The 21,458-nt window shown below is 46.2% G+C and overlaps 10 non-coding genes across 10 annotated transcripts; all 10 read right to left on the bottom strand.

The window, feature by feature from the left end:
- Positions 1-59: 59 nt before the first annotated feature.
- On the bottom strand, positions 60-250 carry LOC130338911 (U2 spliceosomal RNA). The gene has a single exon (XR_008879374.1). It is a non-coding gene; the product is annotated as a U2 spliceosomal RNA (small nuclear RNA).
- Positions 251-2,342: 2,092 nt separating this feature from the next.
- Positions 2,343-2,533, bottom strand: LOC130338910 (U2 spliceosomal RNA). Its single transcript, XR_008879373.1, has one exon. It is a non-coding gene; the product is annotated as a U2 spliceosomal RNA (small nuclear RNA).
- Positions 2,534-4,609: 2,076 nt separating this feature from the next.
- On the bottom strand, positions 4,610-4,800 carry LOC130338909 (U2 spliceosomal RNA). Its single transcript, XR_008879372.1, has one exon. It is a non-coding gene; the product is annotated as a U2 spliceosomal RNA (small nuclear RNA).
- A 2,076-nt stretch (positions 4,801-6,876) lies between these two features.
- LOC130338908 (U2 spliceosomal RNA) lies at positions 6,877-7,067 on the bottom strand. The gene has a single exon (XR_008879371.1). It is a non-coding gene; the product is annotated as a U2 spliceosomal RNA (small nuclear RNA).
- Positions 7,068-9,153: 2,086 nt separating this feature from the next.
- Positions 9,154-9,344, bottom strand: LOC130338907 (U2 spliceosomal RNA). Its single transcript, XR_008879370.1, has one exon. It is a non-coding gene; the product is annotated as a U2 spliceosomal RNA (small nuclear RNA).
- Positions 9,345-11,426: 2,082 nt separating this feature from the next.
- LOC130338906 (U2 spliceosomal RNA) lies at positions 11,427-11,617 on the bottom strand. Its single transcript, XR_008879369.1, has one exon. It is a non-coding gene; the product is annotated as a U2 spliceosomal RNA (small nuclear RNA).
- Positions 11,618-13,707: 2,090 nt separating this feature from the next.
- Positions 13,708-13,898, bottom strand: LOC130338864 (U2 spliceosomal RNA). Its single transcript, XR_008879335.1, has one exon. It is a non-coding gene; the product is annotated as a U2 spliceosomal RNA (small nuclear RNA).
- A 2,086-nt stretch (positions 13,899-15,984) lies between these two features.
- LOC130338865 (U2 spliceosomal RNA) lies at positions 15,985-16,175 on the bottom strand. Its single transcript, XR_008879336.1, has one exon. It is a non-coding gene; the product is annotated as a U2 spliceosomal RNA (small nuclear RNA).
- A 2,092-nt stretch (positions 16,176-18,267) lies between these two features.
- Positions 18,268-18,458, bottom strand: LOC130338905 (U2 spliceosomal RNA). The gene has a single exon (XR_008879368.1). It is a non-coding gene; the product is annotated as a U2 spliceosomal RNA (small nuclear RNA).
- A 2,074-nt stretch (positions 18,459-20,532) lies between these two features.
- LOC130338902 (U2 spliceosomal RNA) lies at positions 20,533-20,723 on the bottom strand. Its single transcript, XR_008879366.1, has one exon. It is a non-coding gene; the product is annotated as a U2 spliceosomal RNA (small nuclear RNA).
- Between the last annotated feature and the right edge of the window lie 735 nt (positions 20,724-21,458).

Here is a 21,458-nt window from a genome sequence, read left to right as displayed (position 1 = left end):
GGCTAGCCAGCAAGCAGGTAGCAATGAAAGTAGGAATCTTTCTTTTTAACCCTGTAAGGGGGTGGTGCACTGTACCCGAAGATACTGCCATATCGGGTCAATGCATAGGGCGACGGAAGCAAGCTTCGAAATCGGCCCCCGTTCTCAAAAATCCATTTAATATATGGTCCCCAGATAGGGGACGTATCAGATATTAAACTGATAAGAACAGATACTACACTTGATCTTAGCCAAAAGGCCGAGAAGCGATAACCGTGAAAGGGGCGGGCCCAACAAGGTCCCCTTCATGGGCACTATCACTGCTTGCTGTCAGGGAGGCTGCCAGACAATTTTCCATGCACACTCTGGGCTGGGGGGCAGTCAACCACCAGTACACACAGCAGAACCTAAACCCATACCATTATTGCTAAGCAGCAAGACAGGGGCCCATTGCACTCCCACGGGGCCTTTTTAAATGCAATCCATAACCCGGATTTGCCAGGAACCCTTCTTACTCCTCCTACTTGCATGTGACACTGGGCTTAGGATCTGCATAGGAAACACACACACAAGCACACACCTACCTTTGTTGCCTGCAGATGCCTCCTTGGCTGTCCCCAAACGGTATCAAACCAACACCCACGGGAAGCTGTAAGCATAGAGGACATGCCTGCACCCCATTGGACTTACCTGTGTGGGTTAAACCCGGGTTATTTGACAACCTATGGCGGTGATGGTTCTGCTCAGGCAGAGCAGTGCTGATGCTCCTCATAAAGCTGTCGCTGCTGTGAAGGTTCTAGGTGACATCACAAATCCCTATGGTTACATACACAACAAAGCTGGGTTGTTGTTGTTTACACTCTGCAAGGCCTGTGGAAGTGAGTGACATCATAGCACTGTAGTTCTGAGGGTTCTAGATGGATGCAACAATCTCCTGTTGCTTCTATGAAGGCCATAATAGACGACATCACCAAACAGCTCCATAGTCACATACACAGCAAAGGAGAGATGTTGTTTACACCTAGTGATGTCAGTGGTATTGAGTGACATCACAGCACAGTGCTAAGGCTCCTGGGCCTGGACACAGCAGCGGCTGCAATATCTCAACGGAGAATACGTTTATATATATGTGTGTGTGTGCGCGTATATATATATATATATATATATATATATATATATATATATTTCTCCGCCGAAATCACTTTTAAACCCATTTCCACCTTTTTTTCCCTTCTCTTCCTCTTACTTTTTTTTCACGTTTTTTTACGTTTTTCTCCTTTTCGCCTCTTTTCTGGGCGTATTATTCTTCTTTTTCTTCTTTTTTTTCGTCTAATGCATACCCCATCAGTGCAGCAATGCTTATTCAATACCGCCAGCAGATGGAGACACTGGGGGATAATTTTCTAAGGATTTATACTGATTTTTCCTGTCTGAATTTGTCGCACAGAAAGTTGCAGGCCAAATATGTGTGACATTTCTGCGACTTTAGCTTCTAGAGCATTTTTACAACATTATACATAGGTGCTGAATACATAAAAAGCGACTGTTCAGCGACAGACAAGTCGCATCGGCTGAAAGTAGGCCAGAATGTCAGTCCATGTTGGAGCAGGTTTAGATACAGTCTAAAGTATAGATCTCAAAGTCTGTGCACAGAATTTAGCAAGGGCCTCGCACCTTCTGATGCATCAGGTAGGTGCACAATAGCATAGCCTAACCCTCTGTACTTTGGTCTATATTGATGCGGGACATAGACAGCCAGCTGATGACCAATCCATTAGTGCAATGGATGGCTGGAAGCATTTGTCTTTGCCTTTGCAATACCACAGAAGCAATGCATGGTCAATGTACAGCAATGACACACCTGTGTGAACAGCCATGTGAACAGCCAGGAGACCCCCCCCCCATGTTATGTTACATAGTTACATAGTTAGTACGGTCGAAAAAAGACATATGTCCATCAAGTTCAACCAGGGAATTAAGGGGTAGGGGTGTGGCGCGATATTGGGGAAGGGATGAGATTTTATATTTCTTCATAAGCATTAATCTTATTTTGTCAATTAGGAACATTCAGCACCCACCCGCTATCAAGGCAGCTGCCTATCATGTCATGCCCTACCTGCACAGGTGTGCTGGCTACTCAAATGATCCAATTAAGGAGGCCATTTAGTCAGCAGCAGCAGAAGTCCTGTGCCTGGACGCTCCAACAGCGGCCAGACACAAGCAGAAGCAGCAGAAGCAGCAGCAGCAGCACCACCTTTTGTTTTTTGGCTGCAGCAGCAGCAAGGCCCACAGGGCTGGCTAGCTGGCTAGCCAGCAAGCAGGTAGCAATGAAAGTAGGAATCTTTCTTTTTAACCCTGTAAGGGGGTGGTGCACTGTACCCGAAGATACTGCCATATCGGGTCAATGCATAGGGCGACGGAAGCAAGCTTCGAAATCGGCCCCCGTTCTCAAAAATCCATTTAATATATGGTCCCCAGATAGGGGACGTATCAGATATTAAACTGATAAGAACAGATACTACACTTGATCTTAGCCAAAAGGCCGAGAAGCGATAACCGTGAAAGGGGCGGGCCCAACAAGGTCCCCTTCATGGGCACTATCACTGCTTGCTGTCAGGGAGGCTGCCAGACAATTTTCCATGCACACTCTGGGCTGGGGGGCAGTCAACCACCAGTACACACAGCAGAACCTAAACCCATACCATTATTGCTAAGCAGCAAGACAGGGGCCCATTGCACTCCCACGGGGCCTTTTTAAATGCAATCCATAACCCGGATTTGCCAGGAACCCTTCTTACTCCTCCTACTTGCATGTGACACTGGGCTTAGGATCTGCATAGGAAACACACACACAAGCACACACCTACCTTTGTTGCCTGCAGATGCCTCCTTGGCTGTCCCCAAACGGTATCAAACCAACACCCACGGGAAGCTGTAAGCATAGAGGACATGCCTGCACCCCATTGGACTTACCTGTGTGGGTTAAACCCGGGTTATTTGACAACCTATGGCGGTGATGGTTCTGCTCAGGCAGAGCAGTGCTGATGCTCCTCATAAAGCTGTCGCTGCTGTGAAGGTTCTAGGTGACATCACAAATCCCTATGGTTACATACACAACAAAGCTGGGTTGTTGTTGTTTACACTCTGCAAGGCCTGTGGAAGTGAGTGACATCATAGCACTGTAGTTCTGAGGGTTCTAGATGGATGCAACAATCTCCTGTTGCTTCTATGAAGGCCATAATAGACGACATCACCAAACAGCTCCATAGTCACATACACAGCAAAGGAGAGATGTTGTTTACACCTAGTGATGTCAGTGGTATTGAGTGACATCACAGCACAGTGCTAAGGCTCCTGGGCCTGGACACAGCAGCGGCTGCAATATCTCAACGGAGAATACGTTTATATATATGTGTGTGTGTGCGCGTATATATATATATATATATATATATATATATATATATTTCTCCGCCGAAATCACTTTTAAACCCATTTCCACCTTTTTTTCCCTTCTCTTCCTCTTACTTTTTTTTCACGTTTTTTTACGTTTTTCTCCTTTTCGCCTCTTTTCTGGGCGTATTATTCTTCTTTTTCTTCTTTTTTTTCGTCTAATGCATACCCCATCAGTGCAGCAATGCTTATTCAATACCGCCAGCAGATGGAGACACTGGGGGATAATTTTCTAAGGATTTATACTGATTTTTCCTGTCTGAATTTGTCGCACAGAAAGTTGCAGGCCAAATATGTGTGACATTTCTGCGACTTTAGCTTCTAGAGCATTTTTACAACATTATACATAGGTGCTGAATACATAAAAAGCGACTGTTCAGCGACAGACAAGTCGCATCGGCTGAAAGTAGGCCAGAATGTCAGTCCATGTTGGAGCAGGTTTAGATACAGTCTAAAGTATAGATCTCAAAGTCTGTGCACAGAATTTAGCAAGGGCCTCGCACCTTCTGATGCATCAGGTAGGTGCACAATAGCATAGCCTAACCCTCTGTACTTTGGTCTATATTGATGCGGGACATAGACAGCCAGCTGATGACCAATCCATTAGTGCAATGGATGGCTGGAAGCATTTGTCTTTGCCTTTGCAATACCACAGAAGCAATGCATGGTCAATGTACAGCAATGACACACCTGTGTGAACAGCCAGGAGACCCCCCCCCCATGTTATGTTACATAGTTACATAGTTAGTACGGTCGAAAAAAGACATATGTCCATCAAGTTCAACCAGGGAATTAAGGGGTAGGGGTGTGGCGCGATATTGGGGAAGGGATGAGATTTTATATTTCTTCATAAGCATTAATCTTATTTTGTCAATTAGGAACATTCAGCACCCACCCGCTATCAAGGCAGCTGCCTATCATGTCATGCCCTACCTGCACAGGTGTGCTGGCTACTCAAATGATCCAATTAAGGAGGCCATTTAGTCAGCAGCAGCAGAAGTCCTGTGCCTGGACGCTCCAACAGCGGCCAGACACAAGCAGAAGCAGCAGAAGCAGCAGCAGCAGCACCACCTTTTGTTTTTTGGCTGCAGCAGCAGCAAGGCCCACAGGGCTGGCTAGCTGGCTAGCCAGCAAGCAGGTAGCAATGAAAGTAGGAATCTTTCTTTTTAACCCTGTAAGGGGGTGGTGCACTGTACCCGAAGATACTGCCATATCGGGTCAATGCATAGGGCGACGGAAGCAAGCTTCGAAATCGGCCCCCGTTCTCAAAAATCCATTTAATATATGGTCCCCAGATAGGGGACGTATCAGATATTAAACTGATAAGAACAGATACTACACTTGATCTTAGCCAAAAGGCCGAGAAGCGATAACCGTGAAAGGGGCGGGCCCAACAAGGTCCCCTTCATGGGCACTATCACTGCTTGCTGTCAGGGAGGCTGCCAGACAATTTTCCATGCACACTCTGGGCTGGGGGGCAGTCAACCACCAGTACACACAGCAGAACCTAAACCCATACCATTATTGCTAAGCAGCAAGACAGGGGCCCATTGCACTCCCACGGGGCCTTTTTAAATGCAATCCATAACCCGGATTTGCCAGGAACCCTTCTTACTCCTCCTACTTGCATGTGACACTGGGCTTAGGATCTGCATAGGAAACACACACACAAGCACACACCTACCTTTGTTGCCTGCAGATGCCTCCTTGGCTGTCCCCAAACGGTATCAAACCAACACCCACGGGAAGCTGTAAGCATAGAGGACATGCCTGCACCCCATTGGACTTACCTGTGTGGGTTAAACCCGGGTTATTTGACAACCTATGGCGGTGATGGTTCTGCTCAGGCAGAGCAGTGCTGATGCTCCTCATAAAGCTGTCGCTGCTGTGAAGGTTCTAGGTGACATCACAAATCCCTATGGTTACATACACAACAAAGCTGGGTTGTTGTTGTTTACACTCTGCAAGGCCTGTGGAAGTGAGTGACATCATAGCACTGTAGTTCTGAGGGTTCTAGATGGATGCAACAATCTCCTGTTGCTTCTATGAAGGCCATAATAGACGACATCACCAAACAGCTCCATAGTCACATACACAGCAAAGGAGAGATGTTGTTTACACCTAGTGATGTCAGTGGTATTGAGTGACATCACAGCACAGTGCTAAGGCTCCTGGGCCTGGACACAGCAGCGGCTGCAATATCTCAACGGAGAATACGTTTATATATATGTGTGTGTGTGCGCGTATATATATATATATATATATATATATATATATATATTTCTCCGCCGAAATCACTTTTAAACCCATTTCCACCTTTTTTTCCCTTCTCTTCCTCTTACTTTTTTTTCACGTTTTTTTACGTTTTTCTCCTTTTCGCCTCTTTTCTGGGCGTATTATTCTTCTTTTTCTTCTTTTTTTTCGTCTAATGCATACCCCATCAGTGCAGCAATGCTTATTCAATACCGCCAGCAGATGGAGACACTGGGGGATAATTTTCTAAGGATTTATACTGATTTTTCCTGTCTGAATTTGTCGCACAGAAAGTTGCAGGCCAAATATGTGTGACATTTCTGCGACTTTAGCTTCTAGAGCATTTTTACAACATTATACATAGGTGCTGAATACATAAAAAGCGACTGTTCAGCGACAGACAAGTCGCATCGGCTGAAAGTAGGCCAGAATGTCAGTCCATGTTGGAGCAGGTTTAGATACAGTCTAAAGTATAGATCTCAAAGTCTGTGCACAGAATTTAGCAAGGGCCTCGCACCTTCTGATGCATCAGGTAGGTGCACAATAGCATAGCCTAACCCTCTGTACTTTGGTCTATATTGATGCGGGACATAGACAGCCAGCTGATGACCAATCCATTAGTGCAATGGATGGCTGGAAGCATTTGTCTTTGCCTTTGCAATACCACAGAAGCAATGCATGGTCAATGTACAGCAATGACACACCTGTGTGAACAGCCAGGAGACCCCCCCCCCATGTTATGTTACATAGTTACATAGTTAGTACGGTCGAAAAAAGACATATGTCCATCAAGTTCAACCAGGGAATTAAGGGGTAGGGGTGTGGCGCGATATTGGGGAAGGGATGAGATTTTATATTTCTTCATAAGCATTAATCTTATTTTGTCAATTAGGAACATTCAGCACCCACCCGCTATCAAGGCAGCTGCCTATCATGTCATGCCCTACCTGCACAGGTGTGCTGGCTACTCAAATGATCCAATTAAGGAGGCCATTTAGTCAGCAGCAGCAGAAGTCCTGTGCCTGGACGCTCCAACAGCGGCCAGACACAAGCAGAAGCAGCAGAAGCAGCAGCAGCAGCACCACCTTTTGTTTTTTGGCTGCAGCAGCAGCAAGGCCCACAGGGCTGGCTAGCTGGCTAGCCAGCAAGCAGGTAGCAATGAAAGTAGGAATCTTTCTTTTTAACCCTGTAAGGGGGTGGTGCACTGTACCCGAAGATACTGCCATATCGGGTCAATGCATAGGGCGACGGAAGCAAGCTTCGAAATCGGCCCCCGTTCTCAAAAATCCATTTAATATATGGTCCCCAGATAGGGGACGTATCAGATATTAAACTGATAAGAACAGATACTACACTTGATCTTAGCCAAAAGGCCGAGAAGCGATAACCGTGAAAGGGGCGGGCCCAACAAGGTCCCCTTCATGGGCACTATCACTGCTTGCTGTCAGGGAGGCTGCCAGACAATTTTCCATGCACACTCTGGGCTGGGGGGCAGTCAACCACCAGTACACACAGCAGAACCTAAACCCATACCATTATTGCTAAGCAGCAAGACAGGGGCCCATTGCACTCCCACGGGGCCTTTTTAAATGCAATCCATAACCCGGATTTGCCAGGAACCCTTCTTACTCCTCCTACTTGCATGTGACACTGGGCTTAGGATCTGCATAGGAAACACACACACAAGCACACACCTACCTTTGTTGCCTGCAGATGCCTCCTTGGCTGTCCCCAAACGGTATCAAACCAACACCCACGGGAAGCTGTAAGCATAGAGGACATGCCTGCACCCCATTGGACTTACCTGTGTGGGTTAAACCCGGGTTATTTGACAACCTATGGCGGTGATGGTTCTGCTCAGGCAGAGCAGTGCTGATGCTCCTCATAAAGCTGTCGCTGCTGTGAAGGTTCTAGGTGACATCACAAATCCCTATGGTTACATACACAACAAAGCTGGGTTGTTGTTGTTTACACTCTGCAAGGCCTGTGGAAGTGAGTGACATCATAGCACTGTAGTTCTGAGGGTTCTAGATGGATGCAACAATCTCCTGTTGCTTCTATGAAGGCCATAATAGACGACATCACCAAACAGCTCCATAGTCACATACACAGCAAAGGAGAGATGTTGTTTACACCTAGTGATGTCAGTGGTATTGAGTGACATCACAGCACAGTGCTAAGGCTCCTGGGCCTGGACACAGCAGCGGCTGCAATATCTCAACGGAGAATACGTTTATATATATGTGTGTGTGTGCGCGTATATATATATATATATATATATATATATATATATATATATATATATTTCTCCGCCGAAATCACTTTTAAACCCATTTCCACCTTTTTTTCCCTTCTCTTCCTCTTACTTTTTTTTCACGTTTTTTTACGTTTTTCTCCTTTTCGCCTCTTTTCTGGGCGTATTATTCTTCTTTTTCTTCTTTTTTTTCGTCTAATGCATACCCCATCAGTGCAGCAATGCTTATTCAATACCGCCAGCAGATGGAGACACTGGGGGATAATTTTCTAAGGATTTATACTGATTTTTCCTGTCTGAATTTGTCGCACAGAAAGTTGCAGGCCAAATATGTGTGACATTTCTGCGACTTTAGCTTCTAGAGCATTTTTACAACATTATACATAGGTGCTGAATACATAAAAAGCGACTGTTCAGCGACAGACAAGTCGCATCGGCTGAAAGTAGGCCAGAATGTCAGTCCATGTTGGAGCAGGTTTAGATACAGTCTAAAGTATAGATCTCAAAGTCTGTGCACAGAATTTAGCAAGGGCCTCGCACCTTCTGATGCATCAGGTAGGTGCACAATAGCATAGCCTAACCCTCTGTACTTTGGTCTATATTGATGCGGGACATAGACAGCCAGCTGATGACCAATCCATTAGTGCAATGGATGGCTGGAAGCATTTGTCTTTGCCTTTGCAATACCACAGAAGCAATGCATGGTCAATGTACAGCAATGACACACCTGTGTGAACAGCCAGGAGACCCCCCCCCCATGTTATGTTACATAGTTACATAGTTAGTACGGTCGAAAAAAGACATATGTCCATCAAGTTCAACCAGGGAATTAAGGGGTAGGGGTGTGGCGCGATATTGGGGAAGGGATGAGATTTTATATTTCTTCATAAGCATTAATCTTATTTTGTCAATTAGGAACATTCAGCACCCACCCGCTATCAAGGCAGCTGCCTATCATGTCATGCCCTACCTGCACAGGTGTGCTGGCTACTCAAATGATCCAATTAAGGAGGCCATTTAGTCAGCAGCAGCAGAAGTCCTGTGCCTGGACGCTCCAACAGCGGCCAGACACAAGCAGAAGCAGCAGAAGCAGCAGCAGCAGCACCACCTTTTGTTTTTTGGCTGCAGCAGCAGCAAGGCCCACAGGGCTGGCTAGCTGGCTAGCCAGCAAGCAGGTAGCAATGAAAGTAGGAATCTTTCTTTTTAACCCTGTAAGGGGGTGGTGCACTGTACCCGAAGATACTGCCATATCGGGTCAATGCATAGGGCGACGGAAGCAAGCTTCGAAATCGGCCCCCGTTCTCAAAAATCCATTTAATATATGGTCCCCAGATAGGGGACGTATCAGATATTAAACTGATAAGAACAGATACTACACTTGATCTTAGCCAAAAGGCCGAGAAGCGATAACCGTGAAAGGGGCGGGCCCAACAAGGTCCCCTTCATGGGCACTATCACTGCTTGCTGTCAGGGAGGCTGCCAGACAATTTTCCATGCACACTCTGGGCTGGGGGGCAGTCAACCACCAGTACACACAGCAGAACCTAAACCCATACCATTATTGCTAAGCAGCAAGACAGGGGCCCATTGCACTCCCACGGGGCCTTTTTAAATGCAATCCATAACCCGGATTTGCCAGGAACCCTTCTTACTCCTCCTACTTGCATGTGACACTGGGCTTAGGATCTGCATAGGAAACACACACACAAGCACACACCTACCTTTGTTGCCTGCAGATGCCTCCTTGGCTGTCCCCAAACGGTATCAAACCAACACCCACGGGAAGCTGTAAGCATAGAGGACATGCCTGCACCCCATTGGACTTACCTGTGTGGGTTAAACCCGGGTTATTTGACAACCTATGGCGGTGATGGTTCTGCTCAGGCAGAGCAGTGCTGATGCTCCTCATAAAGCTGTCGCTGCTGTGAAGGTTCTAGGTGACATCACAAATCCCTATGGTTACATACACAACAAAGCTGGGTTGTTGTTGTTTACACTCTGCAAGGCCTGTGGAAGTGAGTGACATCATAGCACTGTAGTTCTGAGGGTTCTAGATGGATGCAACAATCTCCTGTTGCTTCTATGAAGGCCATAATAGACGACATCACCAAACAGCTCCATAGTCACATACACAGCAAAGGAGAGATGTTGTTTACACCTAGTGATGTCAGTGGTATTGAGTGACATCACAGCACAGTGCTAAGGCTCCTGGGCCTGGACACAGCAGCGGCTGCAATATCTCAACGGAGAATACGTTTATATATATGTGTGTGTGTGCGCGTATATATATATATATATATATATATATATATATATATATATATTTCTCCGCCGAAATCACTTTTAAACCCATTTCCACCTTTTTTTCCCTTCTCTTCCTCTTACTTTTTTTTCACGTTTTTTTACGTTTTTCTCCTTTTCGCCTCTTTTCTGGGCGTATTATTCTTCTTTTTCTTCTTTTTTTTCGTCTAATGCATACCCCATCAGTGCAGCAATGCTTATTCAATACCGCCAGCAGATGGAGACACTGGGGGATAATTTTCTAAGGATTTATACTGATTTTTCCTGTCTGAATTTGTCGCACAGAAAGTTGCAGGCCAAATATGTGTGACATTTCTGCGACTTTAGCTTCTAGAGCATTTTTACAACATTATACATAGGTGCTGAATACATAAAAAGCGACTGTTCAGCGACAGACAAGTCGCATCGGCTGAAAGTAGGCCAGAATGTCAGTCCATGTTGGAGCAGGTTTAGATACAGTCTAAAGTATAGATCTCAAAGTCTGTGCACAGAATTTAGCAAGGGCCTCGCACCTTCTGATGCATCAGGTAGGTGCACAATAGCATAGCCTAACCCTCTGTACTTTGGTCTATATTGATGCGGGACATAGACAGCCAGCTGATGACCAATCCATTAGTGCAATGGATGGCTGGAAGCATTTGTCTTTGCCTTTGCAATACCACAGAAGCAATGCATGGTCAATGTACAGCAATGACACACCTGTGTGAACAGCCAGGAGACCCCCCCCCCATGTTATGTTACATAGTTACATAGTTAGTACGGTCGAAAAAAGACATATGTCCATCAAGTTCAACCAGGGAATTAAGGGGTAGGGGTGTGGCGCGATATTGGGGAAGGGATGAGATTTTATATTTCTTCATAAGCATTAATCTTATTTTGTCAATTAGGAACATTCAGCACCCACCCGCTATCAAGGCAGCTGCCTATCATGTCATGCCCTACCTGCACAGGTGTGCTGGCTACTCAAATGATCCAATTAAGGAGGCCATTTAGTCAGCAGCAGCAGAAGTCCTGTGCCTGGACGCTCCAACAGCGGCCAGACACAAGCAGAAGCAGCAGAAGCAGCAGCAGCAGCACCACCTTTTGTTTTTTGGCTGCAGCAGCAGCAAGGCCCACAGGGCTGGCTAGCTGGCTAGCCAGCAAGCAGGTAGCAATGAAAGTAGGAATCTTTCTTTTTAACCCTGTAAGGGGGTGGTGCACTGTACCCGAAGATACTGCCATATCGGGTCAATGCATAGGGCGACGGAAGCAAGCTTCGAAATCGGCCCCCGTTCTCAAAAATCCATTTAATATATGGTCCCCAGATAGGGGACGTATCAGATATTAAACTGATAAGAACAGATACTACACTTGATCTTAGCCAAAAGGCCGAGAAGCGATAACCGTGAAAGGGGCGGGCCCAACAAGGTCCCCTTCATGGGCACTATCACTGCTTGCTGTCAGGGAGGCTGCCAGACAATTTTCCATGCACACTCTGGGCTGGGGGGCAGTCAACCACCAGTACACACAGCAGAACCTAAACCCATACCATTATTGCTAAGCAGCAAGACAGGGGCCCATTGCACTCCCACGGGGCCTTTTTAAATGCAATCCATAACCCGGATTTGCCAGGAACCCTTCTTACTCCTCCTACTTGCATGTGACACTGGGCTTAGGATCTGCATAGGAAACACACACACAAGCACACACCTACCTTTGTTGCCTGCAGATGCCTCCTTGGCTGTCCCCAAACGGTATCAAACCAACACCCACGGGAAGCTGTAAGCATAGAGGACATGCCTGCACCCCATTGGACTTACCTGTGTGGGTTAAACCCGGGTTATTTGACAACCTATGGCGGTGATGGTTCTGCTCAGGCAGAGCAGTGCTGATGCTCCTCATAAAGCTGTCGCTGCTGTGAAGGTTCTAGGTGACATCACAAATCCCTATGGTTACATACACAACAAAGCTGGGTTGTTGTTGTTTACACTCTGCAAGGCCTGTGGAAGTGAGTGACATCATAGCACTGTAGTTCTGAGGGTTCTAGATGGATGCAACAATCTCCTGTTGCTTCTATGAAGGCCATAATAGACGACATCACCAAACAGCTCCATAGTCACATACACAGCAAAGGAGAGATGTTGTTTACACCTAGTGATGTCAGTGGTATTGAGTGACATCACAGCACAGTGCTAAGGCTCCTGGGCCTGGACACAGCAGCGGCTGCAATATCTCAACGGAGAATACGTTTATATATATGTGTGTGTGTGCGCGTATATATATATATATATATATATATATATATATATATATATATATATATATTTCTCCGCCGAAATCACTTTTAAACCCATTTCCACCTTTTTTTCCCTTCTCTTCCTCTTACTTTTTTTTCACGTTTTTTTACGTTTTTCTCCTTTTCGCCTCTTTTCTGGGCGTATTATTCTTCTTTTTCTTCTTTTTTTTCGTCTAATGCATACCCCATCAGTGCAGCAATGCTTATTCAATACCGCCAGCAGATGGAGACACTGGGGGATAATTTTCTAAGGATTTATACTGATTTTTCCTGTCTGAATTTGTCGCACAGAAAGTTGCAGGCCAAATATGTGTGACATTTCTGCGACTTTAGCTTCTAGAGCATTTTTACAACATTATACATAGGTGCTGAATACATAAAAAGCGACTGTTCAGCGACAGACAAGTCGCATCGGCTGAAAGTAGGCCAGAATGTCAGTCCATGTTGGAGCAGGTTTAGATACAGTCTAAAGTATAGATCTCAAAGTCTGTGCACAGAATTTAGCAAGGGCCTCGCACCTTCTGATGCATCAGGTAGGTGCACAATAGCATAGCCTAACCCTCTGTACTTTGGTCTATATTGATGCGGGACATAGACAGCCAGCTGATGACCAATCCATTAGTGCAATGGATGGCTGGAAGCATTTGTCTTTGCCTTTGCAATACCACAGAAGCAATGCATGGTCAATGTACAGCAATGACACACCTGTGTGAACAGCCAGGAGACCCCCCCCCCATGTTATGTTACATAGTTACATAGTTAGTACGGTCGAAAAAAGACATATGTCCATCAAGTTCAACCAGGGAATTAAGGGGTAGGGGTGTGGCGCGATATTGGGGAAGGGATGAGATTTTATATTTCTTCATAAGCATTAATCTTATTTTGTCAATTAGGAACATTCAGCACCCACCCGCTATCAAGGCAGCTGCCTATCATGTCATGCCCTACCTGCACAGGTGTGCTGGCTACTCAAATGATCCAATTAAGGAGGCCATTTAGTCAGCAGCAGCAGAAGTCCTGTGCCTGGACGCTCCAACAGCGGCCAGACACAAGCAGAAGCAGCAGAAGCAGCAGCAGCAGCACCACCTTTTGTTTTTTGGCTGCAGCAGCAGCAAGGCCCACAGGGCTGGCTAGCTGGCTAGCCAGCAAGCAGGTAGCAATGAAAGTAGGAATCTTTCTTTTTAACCCTGTAAGGGGGTGGTGCACTGTACCCGAAGATACTGCCATATCGGGTCAATGCATAGGGCGACGGAAGCAAGCTTCGAAATCGGCCCCCGTTCTCAAAAATCCATTTAATATATGGTCCCCAGATAGGGGATGTATCAGATATTAAACTGATAAGAACAGATACTACACTTGATCTTAGCCAAAAGGCCGAGAAGCGATAACCGTGAAAGGGGCGGGCCCAACAAGGTCCCCTTCATGGGCACTATCACTGCTTGCTGTCAGGGAGGCTGCCAGACAATTTTCCATGCACACTCTGGGCTGGGGGGCAGTCAACCACCAGTACACACAGCAGAACCTAAACCCATACCATTATTGCTAAGCAGCAAGACAGGGGCCCATTGCACTCCCACGGGGCCTTTTTAAATGCAATCCATAACCCGGATTTGCCAGGAACCCTTCTTACTCCTCCTACTTGCATGTGACACTGGGCTTAGGATCTGCATAGGAAACACACACACAAGCACACACCTACCTTTGTTGCCTGCAGATGCCTCCTTGGCTGTCCCCAAACGGTATCAAACCAACACCCACGGGAAGCTGTAAGCATAGAGGACATGCCTGCACCCCATTGGACTTACCTGTGTGGGTTAAACCCGGGTTATTTGACAACCTATGGCGGTGATGGTTCTGCTCAGGCAGAGCAGTGCTGATGCTCCTCATAAAGCTGTCGCTGCTGTGAAGGTTCTAGGTGACATCACAAATCCCTATGGTTACATACACAACAAAGCTGGGTTGTTGTTGTTTACACTCTGCAAGGCCTGTGGAAGTGAGTGACATCATAGCACTGTAGTTCTGAGGGTTCTAGATGGATGCAACAATCTCCTGTTGCTTCTATGAAGGCCATAATAGACGACATCACCAAACAGCTCCATAGTCACATACACAGCAAAGGAGAGATGTTGTTTACACCTAGTGATGTCAGTGGTATTGAGTGACATCACAGCACAGTGCTAAGGCTCCTGGGCCTGGACACAGCAGCGGCTGCAATATCTCAACGGAGAATACGTTTATATATATGTGTGTGTGTGCGCGTATATATATATATATATATATATATATATATATATATATATATATATTTCTCCGGCGAAATCACTTTTAAACCCATTTCCACCTTTTTTTCCCTTCTCTTCCTCTTACTTTTTTTTCACGTTTTTTTACGTTTTTCTCCTTTTCGCCTCTTTTCTGGGCGTATTATTCTTCTTTTTCTTCTTTTTTTTCGTCTAATGCATACCCCATCAGTGCAGCAATGCTTATTCAATACCGCCAGCAGATGGAGACACTGGGGGATAATTTTCTAAGGATTTATACTGATTTTTCCTGTCTGAATTTGTCGCACAGAAAGTTGCAGGCCAAATATGTGTGACATTTCTGCGACTTTAGCTTCTAGAGCATTTTTACAACATTATACATAGGTGCTGAATACATAAAAAGCGACTGTTCAGCGACAGACAAGTCGCATCGGCTGAAAGTAGGCCAGAATGTCAGTCCATGTTGGAGCAGGTTTAGATACAGTCTAAAGTATAGATCTCAAAGTCTGTGCACAGAATTTAGCAAGGGCCTCGCACCTTCTGATGCATCAGGTAGGTGCACAATAGCATAGCCTAACCCTCTGTACTTTGGTCTATATTGATGCGGGACATAGACAGCCAGCTGATGACCAATCCATTAGTGCAATGGATGGCTGGAAGCATTTGTCTTTGCCTTTGCAATACCACAGAAGCAATGCATGGTCAATGTACAGCAATGACACACCTGTGTGAACAGCCAGGAGACCCCCCCCCCATGTTATGTTACATAGTTACATAGTTAGTACGGTCGAAAAAAGACATATGTCCATCAAGTTCAACCAGGGAATTAAGGGGTAGGGGTGTGGCGCGATATTGGGGAAGGGATGAGATTTTATATTTCTTCATAAGCATTAATCTTATTTTGTCAATTAGGAACATTCAGCACCCACCCGCTATCAAGGCAGCTGCCTATCATGTCATGCCCTACCTGCACAGGTGTGCTGGCTACTCAAATGATCCAATTAAGGAGGCCATTTAGTCAGCAGCAGCAGAAGTCCTGTGCCTGGACGCTCCAACAGCGGCCAGACACAAGCAGAAGCAGCAGAAGCAGCAGCAGCAGCACCACCTTTTGTTTTTTGGCTGCAGCAGCAGCAAGGCCCACAGGGCTGGCTAGCTGGCTAGCCAGCAAGCAGGTAGCAATGAAAGTAGGAATCTTTCTTTTTAACCCTGTAAGGGGGTGGTGCACTGTACCCGAAGATACTGCCATATCGGGTCAATGTATAGGGCGACGGAAGCAAGCTTCGAAATCGGCCCCCGTTCTCAAAAATCCATTTAATATATGGTCCCCAGATAGGGGACGTATCAGATATTAAACTGATAAGAACAGATACTACACTTGATCTTAGCCAAAAGGCCGAGAAGCGATAACCGTGAAAGGGGCGGGCCCAACAAGGTCCCCTTCATGGGCACTATCACTGCTTGCTGTCAGGGAGGCTGCCAGACAATTTTCCATGCACACTCTGGGCTGGGGGGCAGTCAACCACCAGTACACACAGCAGAACCTAAACCCATACCATTATTGCTAAGCAGCAAGACAGGGGCCCATTGCACTCCCACGGGGCCTTTTTAAATGCAATCCATAACCCGGATTTGCCAGGAACCCTTCTTACTCCTCCTACTTGCATGTGACACTGGGCTTAGGATCTGCATAGGAAACACACACACAAGCACACACCTACCTTTGTTGCCTGCAGATGCCTCCTTGGCTGTCCCCAAACGGTATCAAACCAACACCCACGGGAAGCTGTAAGCATAGAGGACATGCCTGCACCCCATTGGACTTACCTGTGTGGGTTAAACCCGGGTTATTTGACAACCTATGGCGGTGATGGTTCTGCTCAGGCAGAGCAGTGCTGATGCTCCTCATAAAGCTGTCGCTGCTGTGAAGGTTCTAGGTGACATCACAAATCCCTATGGTTACATACACAACAAAGCTGGGTTGTTGTTGTTTACACTCTGCAAGGCCTGTGGAAGTGAGTGACATCATAGCACTGTAGTTCTGAGGGTTCTAGATGGATGCAACAATCTCCTGTTGCTTCTATGAAGGCCATAATAGACGACATCACCAAACAGCTCCATAGTCACATACACAGCAAAGGAGAGATGTTGTTTACACCTAGTGATGTCAGTGGTATTGAGTGACATCACAGCACAGTGCTAAGGCTCCTGGGCCTGGACACAGCAGCGGCTGCAATATCTCAACGGAGAATACGTTTATATATATATGTGTGTGTGTGCGCGTATATATATATATATATATATATATATATATATATATATATATTTCTCCGCCGAAATCACTTTTAAACCCATTTCCACCTTTTTTTCCCTTCTCTTCCTCTTACTTTTTTTTCACGTTTTTTTACGTTTTTCTCCTTTTCGCCTCTTTTCTGGGCGTATTATTCTTCTTTTTCTTCTTTTTTTTCGTCTAATGCATACCCCATCAGTGCAGCAATGCTTATTCAATACCGCCAGCAGATGGAGACACTGGGGGATAATTTTCTAAGGATTTATACTGATTTTTCCTGTCTGAATTTGTCGCACAGAAAGTTGCAGGCCAAATATGTGTGACATTTCTGCGACTTTAGCTTCTAGAGCATTTTTACAACATTATACATAGGTGCTGAATACATAAAAAGCGACTGTTCAGCGACAGACAAGTCGCATCGGCTGAAAGTAGGCCAGAATGTCAGTCCATGTTGGAGCAGGTTTAGATACAGTCTAAAGTATAGATCTCAAAGTCTGTGCACAGAATTTAGCAAGGGCCTCGCACCTTCTGATGCATCAGGTAGGTGCACAATAGCATAGCCTAACCCTCTGTACTTTGGTCTATATTGATGCGGGACATAGACAGCCAGCTGATGACCAATCCATTAGTGCAATGGATGGCTGGAAGCATTTGTCTTTGCCTTTGCAATACCACAGAAGCAATGCATGGTCAATGTACAGCAATGACACACCTGTGTGAACAGCCAGGAGACCCCCCCCCCATGTTATGTTACATAGTTACATAGTTAGTACGGTCGAAAAAAGACATATGTCCATCAAGTTCAACCAGGGAATTAAGGGGTAGGGGTGTGGCGCGATATTGGGGAAGGGATGAGATTTTATATTTCTTCATAAGCATTAATCTTATTTTGTCAATTAGGAACATTCAGCACCCACCCGCTATCAAGGCAGCTGCCTATCATGTCATGCCCTACCTGCACAGGTGTGCTGGCTACTCAAATGATCCAATTAAGGAGGCCATTTAGTCAGCAGCAGCAGAAGTCCTGTGCCTGGACGCTCCAACAGCGGCCAGACACAAGCAGAAGCAGCAGAAGCAGCAGCAGCAGCACCACCTTTTGTTTTTTGGCTGCAGCAGCAGCAAGGCCCACAGGGCTGGCTAGCTGGCTAGCTGGCTAGCCAGCAAGCAGGTAGCAATGAAAGTAGGAATCTTTCTTTTTAACCCTGTAAGGGGGTGGTGCACTGTACCCGAAGATACTGCCATATCGGGTCAATGCATAGGGCGACGGAAGCAAGCTTCGAAATCGGCCCCCGTTCTCAAAAATCCATTTAATATATGGTCCCCAGATAGGGGACGTATCAGATATTAAACTGATAAGAACAGATACTACACTTGATCTTAGCCAAAAGGCCGAGAAGCGATAACCGTGAAAGGGGCGGGCCCAACAAGGTCCCCTTCATGGGCACTATCACTGCTTGCTGTCAGGGAGGCTGCCAGACAATTTTCCATGCACACTCTGGGCTGGGGGGCAGTCAACCACCAGTACACACAGCAGAACCTAAACCCATACCATTATTGCTAAGCAGCAAGACAGGGGCCCATTGCACTCCCACGGGGCCTTTTTAAATGCAATCCATAACCCGGATTTGCCAGGAACCCTTCTTACTCCTCCTACTTGCATGTGACACTGGGCTTAGGATCTGCATAGGAAACACACACACAAGCACACACCTACCTTTGTTGCCTGCAGATGCCTCCTTGGCTGTCCCCAAACGGTATCAAACCAACACCCACGGGAAGCTGTAAGCATAGAGGACATGCCTGCACCCCATTGGACTTACCTGTGTGGGTTAAACCCGGGTTATTTGACAACCTATGGCGGTGATGGTTCTGCTCAGGCAGAGCAGTGCTGATGCTCCTCATAAAGCTGTCGCTGCTGTGAAGGTTCTAGGTGACATCACAAATCCCTATGGTTACATACACAACAAAGCTGGGTTGTTGTTGTTTACACTCTGCAAGGCCTGTGGAAGTGAGTGACATCATAGCACTGTAGTTCTGAGGGTTCTAGATGGATGCAACAATCTCCTGTTGCTTCTATGAAGGCCATAATAGACGACATCACCAAACAGCTCCATAGTCACATACACAGCAAAGGAGAGATGTTGTTTACACCTAGTGATGTCAGTGGTATTGAGTGACATCACAGCACAGTGCTAAGGCTCCTGGGCCTGGACACAGCAGCGGCTGCAATATCTCAACGGAGAATACGTTTATATATATGTGTGTGTGTGCGCGTATATATATATATATATATATATATATATATATATTTCTCCGCCGAAATCAGTTTTAAACCCATTTCCACCTTTTTTTCCCTTCTCTTCCTCTTACTTTTTTTTCACGTTTTTTTACGTTTTTCTCCTTTTCGCCTCTTTTCTGGGCGTATTATTCTTCTTTTTCTTCTTTTTTTTCGTCTAATGCATACCCCATCAGTGCAGCAATGCTTATTCAATACCGCCAGCAGATGGAGACACTGGGGGATAATTTTCTAAGGATTTATACTGATTTTTCCTGTCTGAATTTGTCGCACAGAAAGTTGCAGGCCAAATATGTGTGACATTTCTGCGACTTTAGCTTCTAGAGCATTTTTACAACATTATACATAGGTGCTGAATACATAAAAAGCGACTGTTCAGCGACAGACAAGTCGCATCGGCTGAAAGTAGGCCAGAATGTCAGTCCATGTTGGAGCAGGTTTAGATACAGTCTAAAGTATAGATCTCAAAGTCTGTGCACAGAATTTAGCAAGGGCCTCGCACCTTCTGATGCATCAGGTAGGTGCACAATAGCATAGCCTAACCCTCTGTACTTTGGTCTATATTGATGCGGGACATAGACAGCCAGCTGATGACCAATCCATTAGTGCAATGGATGGCTGGAAGCATTTGTCTTTGCCTTTGCAATACCACAGAAGCAATGCATGGTCAATGTACAGCAATGACACACCTGTGTGAACAGCCAGGAGACCCCCCCCCCATGTTATGTTACATAGTTACATAGTTAGTACGGTCGAAAAAAGACATATGTCCATCAAGTTCAACCAGGGAATTAAGGGGTAGGGGTGTGGCGCGATATTGGGGAAGGGATGAGATTTTATATTTCTTCATAAGCATTAATCTTATTTTGTCAATTAGGAACATTCAGCACCCACCCGCTATCAAGGCAGCTGCCTATCATGTCATGCCCTACCTGCACAGGTGTGCTGGCTACTCAAATGATCCAATTAAGGAGGCCATTTAGTCAGCAGCAGCAGAAGTCCTGTGCCTGGACGCTCCAACAGCGGCCAGACACAAGCAGAAGCAGCAGAAGCAGCAGCAGCAGCACCACCTTTTGTTTTTTGGCTGCAGCAGCAGCAAGGCCCACAGGGCTGGCTAGCTGGCTAGCCAGCAAGCAGGTAGCAATGAAAGTAGGAATCTTTCTTTTTAACCCTGTAAGGGGGTGGTGCACTGTACCCGAAGATACTGCCATATCGGGTCAATGCATAGGGCGACGGAAGCAAGCTTCGAAATCGGCCCCCGTTCTCAAAAATCCATTTAATATATGGTCCCCAGATAGGGGACGTATCAGATATTAAACTGATAAGAACAGATACTACACTTGATCTTAGCCAAAAGGCCGAGAAGCGATAACCGTGAAAGGGGCGGGCCCAACAAGGTCCCCTTCATGGGCACTATCACTGCTTGCTGTCAGGGAGGCTGCCAGACAATTTTCCATGCACACTCTGGGCTGGGGGGCAGTCAACCACCAGTACACACAGCAGAACCTAAACCCATACCATTATTGCTAAGCAGCAAGACAGGGGCCCATTGCACTCCCACGGGGCCTTTTTAAATGCAATCCATAACCCGGATTTGCCAGGAACCCTTCTTACTCCTCCTACTTGCATGTGACACTGGGCTTAGGATCTGCATAGGAAACACACACACAAGCACACACCTACCTTTGTTGCCTGCAGATGCCTCCTTGGCTGTCCCCAAACGGTATCAAACCAACACCCACGGGAAGCTGTAAGCATAGAGGACATGCCTGCACCCCATTGGACTTACCTGTGTGGGTTAAACCCGGGTTATTTGAAAACCTATGGCGGTGATGGTTCTGCTCAGGCAGAGCAGTGCTGATGCTCCTCATAAAGCTGTCGCTGCTGTGAAGGTTCTAGGTGACATCACAAATCCCTATGGTTACATACACAACAAAGCTGGGTTGTTGTTGTTTACACTCTGCAAGGCCTGTGGAAGTGAGTGACATCATAGCACTGTAGTTCTGAGGGTTCTAGATGGATGCAACAATCTCCTGTTGCTTCTATGAAGGCCATAATAGACGACATCACCAAACAGCTCCATAGTCACATACACAGCAAAGGAG

Source organism: Hyla sarda, unplaced genomic scaffold (genome assembly GCF_029499605.1).
Source record: "Hyla sarda isolate aHylSar1 unplaced genomic scaffold, aHylSar1.hap1 scaffold_531, whole genome shotgun sequence".
Lineage (NCBI taxonomy): Eukaryota > Metazoa > Chordata > Amphibia > Anura > Hylidae > Hyla > Hyla sarda.
Note: the sequence above shows the minus strand (reverse complement) of the source record. Positions and strands in the feature narration are given on the sequence as shown.